The sequence below is a fragment of the Chenopodium quinoa genome, unplaced genomic scaffold, assembly GCF_001683475.1.
Source record: "Chenopodium quinoa cultivar QQ74 unplaced genomic scaffold, ASM168347v1, whole genome shotgun sequence".
Taxonomy (NCBI): Eukaryota; Viridiplantae; Streptophyta; class Magnoliopsida; order Caryophyllales; family Amaranthaceae; genus Chenopodium; species Chenopodium quinoa.
Genome location: NW_018744693.1, coordinates 3482568 through 3492969, shown reverse-complemented (window position 1 = coordinate 3492969; position 10402 = coordinate 3482568).

Below are 10402 nucleotides of genomic sequence, written 5' to 3'. Positions count from 1 at the left end.
CATCATATTGTGCCTATTTGACTAATTGTGCATTATTTGTTGTGCATATGATATATGTTTTTCTTAACCGTTTGTTTGACTTGTGTTAAGATTAAATAAATTAATGACTAAAAGAACTTTGCCTAATTAATTAATTAATTAATTTGAGTAAATAAAGTCTAATATTTTAACCTGAATTGACCTAGTACGACTTTAGGCATACCCCTGTTGATTAATAACACCGAAAACAGTTTCAGATTGAAGCTCCAACAATGGCGCCAACGTTTGAACTGTAGCGCCACTCTGTGGAGTGTGGCGCCTGGCGACAGCTCTGTCGTCTGGCGCTACACTGCAAAGAGAGGCGCCAGTCCTGTTGTTTTGACGACAGTTCAGATTATTGTTCGAGTCATCACTTTGTGTCTAATTAACCAGTTTACTAATTAATTCGGTTAAACTTTACTGTCAATAATACTTTGTTAAGTCATTAATTGAGTCTAGGCACTAAGTCTCATGGTCGTGACAGGAGTCCAAGTATGTCACCTACACTCACTAGTCTTAGCACACACTTTTTATATATCACCATGACCATGTCTTAGGTCATGCATGAGTCGGTTTTTTTTTTTCCGTTATTTGAGTTGGGGGTACATTCTATTCCTAATTTTTTCATATCTCTCCATCTACATCATCTTTCCATCTATATGCTTTTTCCATATCACCACCCTCATTTTTCTACCTTCTTCTATCCATTGCATGTTGAATAAAGTTTGAGTCAAACAATTAACAATAAATATCCCCAAATTCCTTTTCCACAGTACTTGGTCGAGGAGAGAAGGGCGATTAATCAAGGATAACCTCTTTATTCAAGTCTTACTTTTTTATTAACCGATTCGTCAAAAGAGGAAGGCTAAAAAGATAATGGCAACTCAAGAGGAAGTTAATGAACTTAGGAGTCAATTGACTGACGTGGCCGAGGTGTTAAAGGCTTTAACCCTAAAAATCGATGACCCTGTGAAGCAACGACAAATGAACCTCATGCAAGAAAGCTTGAGCAAACTATCTAGTGACTATAAATTTCAGGGCATTAGTTCACAAGGGGTCTTAGTGGATAAAGAACTTCTTCCGCATAAGTTCAATGCGAACGACATTCCGAAATTCAAGGCAACTGACAACCCTTATTTTCATCTAAGAGCTTTTGAAACCATAACGAACATTAAGGGAATTGATAAGAAAGTCTTTCATTCTTTGTTTTCTTTATCCCTTGAGACCGTTTGTCAACAATGGCTCTTTTCCCTTGACAAAGAGAAAACCTCTGCTTGGGAGTCGATAACAAACGCTTTCATAGATAGATATAAGTGCAATATTCAAGTTGAAACCGATTATAGACAACTTGAGATGCTAAGGCAAAAAGAGAATGAAGGCTTTACTTCTTTCTTCAACAAGTGGAGGGAAACTTCCGCTAAGATGATTGAGGTCCCCATCAAAAAGGAGTCTGTGAGGATGTTTATTAAGAATCTCCAAGAAAAGTATTCAAAGCACTTAAAATATCAACACAACTTGAATACTTTCAGAGCCGTCTATGACATAGGTATCGAGATCGAAGACGACCTCACAAAACAAAAAGCTACTAACAATAGTAACCACGGTGGCTGGAAAGGAAAGAAGAACGACAATCCTTCTTCTTCCGAAAACGCCCACTCTAATAATAATGTATGACCTACGATGCTGCTTTCCACCATCTTTACGATTGAGGATTAATCAAACCTATTGGCCCTACCGAGGATCCAACGCCAGAAAATCGATCTTTGAGATGGAATCCAAACTCCTATTGCAAGTACCATCGAGGAAACGGTCATACCACTGATGAATGCTACGGGTTTCAAAACCTCATTCAAGATCTCATAGAGGCAAATAAGATCTCATTGCCTCTAGCTAGCGAGAAGACTGGATGATGTCGGAGCAAACAACACAAGACAGAGGCGAGCTTCAATGACGAGATTTCATGACCTTTTTTTCTATTTTTCATTTTTTTCCTTTCCCCAATAAGTCTAGCATAGGCACCTTTCTTTTCCCTTAGATTTAATTTTGTAGGATCATTATTTATTTTCCTTTAAATAAAATGAGCATTTATTTCCTTGCATATGATCATTTCATTACATTAAAAAAAAATAAAAAAAAATTCCATGTCAAACTAAGCACAAGGTATACTGATGATTTAAGGCACCCCTTGTAGCCACATCATATTGCCTTTCACTCTTCTAATTTATGGTCCTTTCTTCATAAACCACTTTGAGCCTCGTCTAACGATGGATCTTTCTTTTTTCAACCCACATCTACCTAACCTTGGGATGGGATGGTGTGTAACTTATGCAATCTCAAAAGCTTGAGTGATTTCAAAAGATCAAATAGAAAAATAAGCAAAAAATAAATAAATAAAAGTGTACAAAAGGGCAAGTGTTCCAATGTCTTTGACATAAACATGTCTTTGATATGAACACGTCTCAGATTGCGTCTCTTATCGAGTGCTCGGTACCGTGCCTGAGAAATATGAATGGCAAATGAGTGATAGACCGCATGATCAGGATTTTCCACACTCATAAAAATAAAAATAAATGCTAAAGCAAAAAAAAAAGAGAAAAGAGAAGCAAACCTCAAGCATAAAAATATAGAGATTCAAAAGCAAGGTTGCACACCTTAGGGGCTTATCGAGGATCTTGAGCCTTTATCCCCTCCTTCTATAACCTTTAGCCTAACCACATTACAACCCTTAAAAATACCTTTTTGAGGTATACACACACTTGTGTGAGGTTCGGCTAGAGCTACATTCGGCCTGATTCCTAACGGATACGTTGGCAACCTCACATCAAGGTGCGGCCGTAATAAAAATGCATTCATATTCACATTCACACACTTACACTGTGATCATATCAAGGGATCCCCTGTGCTCATTCCTATTTACTTAGAGCTAGACTTGGGGGCTTGATTCCTACATCATTAGTTTACCTAGCCTAAGAGTTACCACCATTTGACTCTTTTAAAAAATAATATCTTTCCATACACTTAGCCCTTGTGGCCTAACTTTAGTGTCACTTTCACACACATCACAAATACATGACCAAATATACTTCCCTTAGGAACCCTTTGTCATGGAATCTTAGCACAACTTTGAAACATGCCTTGTCATATCAACATCACTCATGAATCATAATTGTCATTGCATCACGAAGTATGAAGTGCTTAGCCTCCGTGCCTAAGTTACCCAAATACTTTCATCATTGAGATAGCCTAGGATGGATTAATCCTTGCACCTTGAGAGATAGTATCAAACAACATTTGACTAAGCTCATTCAACATGCACCTTCAAAAACTTCGATTCTTTTTCGCGCCTTTCTTTTTCGGGAGAAAGTCGGTACCCTCCACAAAAATGACGGAAATTTTTTGCTTTTTTGCATTTTCGAGTCGCACGATCACATTACAATGCACACACGAGTCATGTACACATTGAGTCATGTCGTGTTATCACATTGAGTCAACACTATGCACACACGAGTCACATGAGGTGAGTCGTCTTACCTTGAGTCATGAAAAGTCAATGAGTCAAGCAACACTAAGTCTTAGGTCAACCCTAAAGAAAGATAAGCAAAGTCCTATAGTTAAAGATTTAATGCAGGTGCATCCCAGAAAGCAAGAACATTCCCGGATTTTTCGAAAAAACCGCAAATATGACACAGGAGATTCCTCCAAGATAAGAGGAGTTACATGGATCAGTAAATTAGAGATGAAGAGCTTTAATTTACAAAAGATTTGAAGGGTTTGGTTGAAAGGAAACGACCAAGCTCAAAGTTCGGAGCAAAACCAAGCAACATCAGCAGCAAGAGCAGAGTAGAGAAGACCCGACTCCAGCACAGACGACAAGGCTGTCGTCTGGCAACAGAGTTTAGCGCCTGGCTCTAGATCCCAGCGTTTGGCGACAGAGCAAATTCTTGACGCCAGAGATATTTCAGCAGCGACAGAGCTCGAAGCCTCTCAGAATAGCAATTTCGGGTTCCTTAGTACGCCAGTTAGCCCCTATAAGCAAATTGACATGATCAGTAGTCGGCTCGATTACAATCGTAGTAAGTGATTGACCTGACAAAAAATCGTCTCACTTAGCTTAAGCGCCTAAAACACTAGCTCATTACAAGCATCAACATATCGGTTTAAAAACAAGCACTTAAACGACAATATTTCCAAATACGGATTGTCGCACAATCTTCTTAAACGACAATATTTCCAAATATGGATTGTCGTGCATTCTTCTTGAACGACAATTTTTCCAAAAATTGGATTGTCATCCCCAACTAATAATATTTCCAAAAATGGATTGTCGTGCAGCTACTTCAACGATAATTTTTCCAAGATTGGATTGTCATCTCTGGCGAAGTTTCTAAGCGTGGATTGTTGTGCTCCTTCTCTATTTGGCAATTTTTTCCAAGTTCGGATTGTCATCGCTGGCAAGTTTTCCGAGATTGGATTGTCATACACCCAGTTCCCTATGGCAAAATTTCCCAAAGGATTGTTGTAGGACTCTATTCATCATAAATTTCGGCAAAGGTTCCTCAATGTGGATTGTCATTCATTTCAGTAAGTGGCAAATTTTCCCGAAGTGGATTGTCGATCGACTCTTTTTTGGCAAATGTTCCAAAACACGGATTGTCAATAGTGGCAATAATTTCCTAAAAGGATTGTCGCATAGCGTTGGCAAATTTCCAAGGTGGATTGCTTTCAAGAGTTATATTCCAAGATGTGGATTGTCGATCGTAGCAAAGTTCTTATGACAGATTGTTACGAAGCATTGGCAACTTTTCCCAAAATTGGAGTTTGGCAAATTTTTCGAGATACTGATTGTCTCTTCATCGTAGCAACATTTCCAAGGATGGATTGTTACGAATCATTGACAACTTTTCCTAAATCAGATTGTTAGACATCATACAAGAGTTATGTTGGCAACTATTCCCAAAGAAAAGAGGATTGTCATCACAACAAAAGCACCGACATACTGGTTCACAAGCAACAAAGCGCCGACATACTGGCATAGCAGCATTCAGGATCAACAAGCAGTGATCTTTTCGAGGACTATCACAACGGAAATTGGAGGCAGTTACAGGCGTAGCAGTCTTCAGGCGGTATTCTCTAGCTTGCGGAAGATCGTCACAACAAATTGGTTACTTTCAGAGACGTGTGCTCGACGGTGTAAGACACGCGTTTCTTAACTCTTTTATCTGTTTAACTAATGCTAGTTATCAGCGTTACAAGAGTGATTTAGGATCGCGGAACGTTCTGAATCATTCTCCGTCCCTATCGCTACTTTGACTTTTGTTTTCGAAACTTGCGTTTCTCCAAACTCAGTCAATGTGGGGGATTTTGTAGACACCCATTTGTATCTCCCCAAAACCAAACCCAGTGATGAGTATCTTTCACGTCGAATCATAATCGAATGAAGTGAAAGTGTGGAAAGTTTAGTGTTGCGGATAGTTTTAATTTCTTTTCTCTTCTCTCTATTTTTGAAAACCTATTTTAAGAAAACAGCCAATCCAGTTTGGTTGGTCCATGATATGGGTCCAATAGTAGTGTAGTTGGATAGGGATTGAAAAGACCTTTCTAACGATATATTATAAGCCCAATTCCGATGAATATTGAGGAAGTTATGGCCAATTTACTAAACAGGGCCCGGATTGAGCTTTATATGCGGCCCAATGATCTAGAGGAGGGCCTAATATGGATTTATCATTCCTAATGCAATTAGGAATGGTTTTAATTTTCTAGATTCTTCTAGAAGGTTATTTTCATTCCTAATTCAATTAGCATTGATAAATTGACTTTTGTTGACTTTTTAGAGTTTTAATCAGAATAAAAGAACGTTTTTGAGGAAAATATTATTTTATCCTCCTGTACGGCAATTTATATCTGATTTTAAGAAAACGCGTCAAATTCTTAGTCAGCGCCAAACGCCAGCATTAGCGCTTGACGCTGCGCTTTGCGCCTGGCGCTAATGTCAGCGTCTGGCGCCGACCTCTGTTTTACGCGTCAGAACTCTGTTTTGATTTTCTATCTTTTTGGTTGATTTTCTCTATAAATAGCGTTATAAAAACTCCGTTTTCATTCACCAACTCTCATCAAGATTCTCTTTATTACTCTCTCTCGCTCCCTTTTCTAAACTAGCCTTCTCTCAAATATAAAAATTCCGCATTCATTAGATTTAGACACACCTAGCCATATTCGAAGTTGTCTTCGCCCTAGACGTGAAAGGTTTTAATTTCTGAGGGTTTTAATTTCTAAACTAGCCTTCTCTTTCAATTATTTAATTTAATTGTTTTAATTATTATTTTCCTTGAAGTTACTAACGTGTGTATTTTGTTATTAGAAAGAGGTACGAGGCATCCAAGTAAGTGCTTTAATTGATTTATTTATTTTATGATATATAAATCATGTCTAGATTGTTATTTTGATTCCTAGTATCATGTTTAGGATGTTCCTAGTATCTTGTTAGGATGCTTTCTTTAGTATGATATTTAGGGTGATTTGCTTATATCAATCATGATTCCTGTGATGCCTTTTATTCTTTTCATAATAGCATAATAGTATCATGTTAGGGTTAAAGCTTTGATTTTTATTTCTTAGTGACATGCTAGGGTTTGTTATTAATATTGTTAGTTACATGCCTAGGATCTTGCTATTATTATTATGCTTTAACTTGATTATGTTAATTATGATTATTTTTATGATTTATGATTATAATTGTTATAATTATTGTTATGATGATTATTTTTAAGTATGATTGTTGTGGTTATAATTATTATTATGATGATTATGATTATGATTTTTATTTATTTTGATTACTATTATGTTGCTTGATATTTATTGTTATTGTTTTATCACACCTTTTATGCATGTTTAAAGGGAATTTGTACTTGTAATCACGCTTAATAAGATAATTAATAATCTTTTTTAGGGTTAATTTGATTATAATTCAAGTGATCGCCAATAATAGATTTATTTGTGCATTAAATTCAACCAACATAGATAAACAGGTATAGGGTTAACCTATTGATTGCATGTTAGTTAGAAAGTGCACATGAATACGATCAGAATAAAGTAGAGGCCTATTATTAGGGCAGGTTCAATCTCTTTTAGGTTGGATTTGTACCTTCATTCCCGAACCCTATTTGGTTCAAGACCTTATGGAGTTGACGATCTCTTCAATCGTTAAGGGGTGTAACCTTCACCCTATGAACGGTTTACAAGTTCCTAAAACTTGTTGGCGACTCTTTTGCTCCATCTTCTTTCCCTTTGGACGCCAGTGTACTTTAGTGTATGATCATAGTGGGGTTCAAGCTAGGGGTAATGCTTGAAATATTCCCTACAAGGCGCGAAAACACCAAAAACCGAGCAACAAATACCCACGGAGGCACGCCCGAACTATGGGGAGGTGCGCCCATGCCAAGGGGTGGTGCGCCCGCACCCGAGCTTTGCGCGCCCGCGCTTTACTGGGTTTCTTCGAAATTCTCGCGGCTTTGTGCATTCGCTAAGGTCGCGCGACTATGATGATGATGAAAACTAGGAGTGGCAGTAGCTTAAGCTCTGGATTAGTGGGTACACCACTTCTTAATGGTAGCACGGCATGAGAGCGCAAGAGCCAAGACTTGGAATTTCCACTTCCTTGCATCTTGAGCTTTCCAAATGTCGTGAGCTTGCTTCAAAGGATTTCTCCACCTTAGTAGATCACCAATATCAAGACCCGAACCTCGTACAATACCTATAACCACGGAAATAGAGCAAATAAAGGAGAAAAGGCTAGAAAACCAACGAAATGCACAAAAGCTACAAAATAAGAGTGGAAAGGTAAAACTAAGCAACAAAGCATAAAACTAAGCATTTATTAAGCAGGAAAGCTATGAAAAGAGGATAAAAATAACCTAAATGCTCATCAAATGGGTGCCATTTATGACACCCATCATTGGTACTATTACACAGTATGGTTGTACTAATACAGAAATAGAACAAATTACAAATTAAATTAATCAATTGAGAGAAAATACGGAAACATACATGGAACGAAAGATCAAGCAACTTGACCACGAAGGGCTCTTTCCTTGGTTTAGGTGGATTGACCATTGGATCTAGTTCACCTTTATCCCAAAAAACAACAACCCTGCCTGGTGATGCTTGAGGTCCAAAACTTTCCATTCATAATTATTAGGGAGGCCTAGTCTAATTAAAAGGAGGTCTTTAGCTCAATTTCGACTCTCCGTTACAATCAACACTAAAGTGGCGGATAAAATAGAGACGGTTGATCCCCCTAATATTCCAACAAACAATTTTTCGTAAAAGTGGCGGACAAAACAGAGACGATTGATCCCCCTAGCATTCCAACACACAATTTTCTTCCCTTTCGGTATCATCGGAGGTGTATTGTATGATGGTGATGTGTGACCTGCCTTCACTTTCAGTACGTGAAAACGCAATTTTTGTTTTGCAAAAAAAGAGTAAAACACTTGTACATGCAACACAACAGATAAAGTTGCTAGTTCCATAACATGAATGGAATCGGTAAAAGAACTAAAAAAGATATGACAGGTTTTGGTTGGTATGGCATATATACCAATTTCATAAAAATGATATTATGGCTTAGGATCAAACAAAGGTAGTAAGTTTTCCAGTATTATGGCTCGTTTGTCTAAATTTAGTGACAACTTAAGTAATTCCCACTCCAAATAAGCCCACAACCCCCTATTCAAACCATAAAAATCACATAACAAAGGGAGGTGGATGGGAAGTATTTTATCACTTAGTGGTGGTATGAACATGAACCTACCTGGAAAGGGGTCTGAGTACAACGTAAATGAAAGTAAACCAACCCGCAATTCATCTGCGACTATTGTATTCCCCGTCTCTGTGTCATCATAACTAGTGTAGTAGAAGGTCTGGTTTACATTGAACTCTACCTCACAACTACAAATGGGATTTAAATACATAACATATGGGGGATGATATGGAATACGTGCAGATGGTGAGAATTGTGTTGATTTCATTTTCAAACAAATATTTTGTGAAATATTAGCCATTTAAGATTATAAAGGATTGAACAACTAGTTTATGGGTTTCTACTACACTATAGATGACCTCTAATATCTTATTTATACATAGAACTAGGAGCATCAAATGCATTAATTCTTTACCAACGACTGATGCGTGCCATTTATGGCACTCTTAGGCTAGGTTTTCTTCATATTTTTATGCTCATGTTTTTAGGCAATAATGCTTGAATTGCGTGTTTGTGTGTAAGTTTAGGGAAATGTGTGCTTTTAATGGTTTTGTTATTTTTTTATTCATTTCTCGGCTTTTTCTCTCGCTTCTCTATTTATTTGACTTGTTTTGTAGGTATGTCGAGTTCCCCGGGATTTAATCATCAAGGAGGGAGCTCAAGCGCATTCAAGTAAGGTAACGGATCCAAGTTCGGAAAACCAAGCATGCAAGTCAAGCCGACCAAGCAAGCATAGCCAAGCACCGCAAGTACGAGCATCAAGGTAGTAGCCACCCGCGCCCGCAGCCAGCCAACCTGCGCCCGCGACTACTGGGTGGTGCGGCCTTGGTGGATGCTGCTTTGGTGCGGTGCATGACTGTTGTGGGGCAGCGGCCTTGGTGCTCGGGGCTGCTGGGTATACCATCCTCTAAATAAGTGGTATACCATCCCTTTCTAATGATAGTCATGGTATAGTTTTCGGAATGGCCTATGAGGAGATTGAGTTCATACTTACATGAATGGCTCATGATGTGTCATGTAATTGTAGTGCTTTTGATATGAACTAATTTCAATGCATGAATTAATGCGAATTACAGTTACTGTTTCGGGGATTTTTTGTACGTACCCGAGTGGAGAGTGTGTACGTCCCGCGGGAGACAGATCCGCAATGCAACACTCGAACGGCCCAGCCACCTGCAAAACAACGGACCCCAGGGGGCAGAGGTCCGCCTCCGACGATCAAGTCAGTGATCGAAATAATGTATTTTAGAGAGAGAAAGTAGAGATAAGGGAGAGAAATTATGGGGTGCATTGCCCTTGGAGAGAAAATTGAATTCCCTGAAACTAATGTATTGATCAGTATTTATAGATCATTGGGATATGTGCCTCTTAGGTTATTTAACCTAAGTAGATTGGCTTCCCACCGTTTTTGCGGTTTCTAGGGTTGTGGGCTTAAAGCCCATTTTAACCCTTCTATCATTGGGTGACATGTGTCATGCTCTAATTGGCTCATTGAGCGCTGAGCTTGCGGACACGTGTCACGGTGGCATTGGTCCACGTATAGGGGGTATTTTTACCCCCAAACAGTTACCTATTACAATACCTCCTTCATAACAAGGCATTAGGCTTGGAGGCTCGTTATGA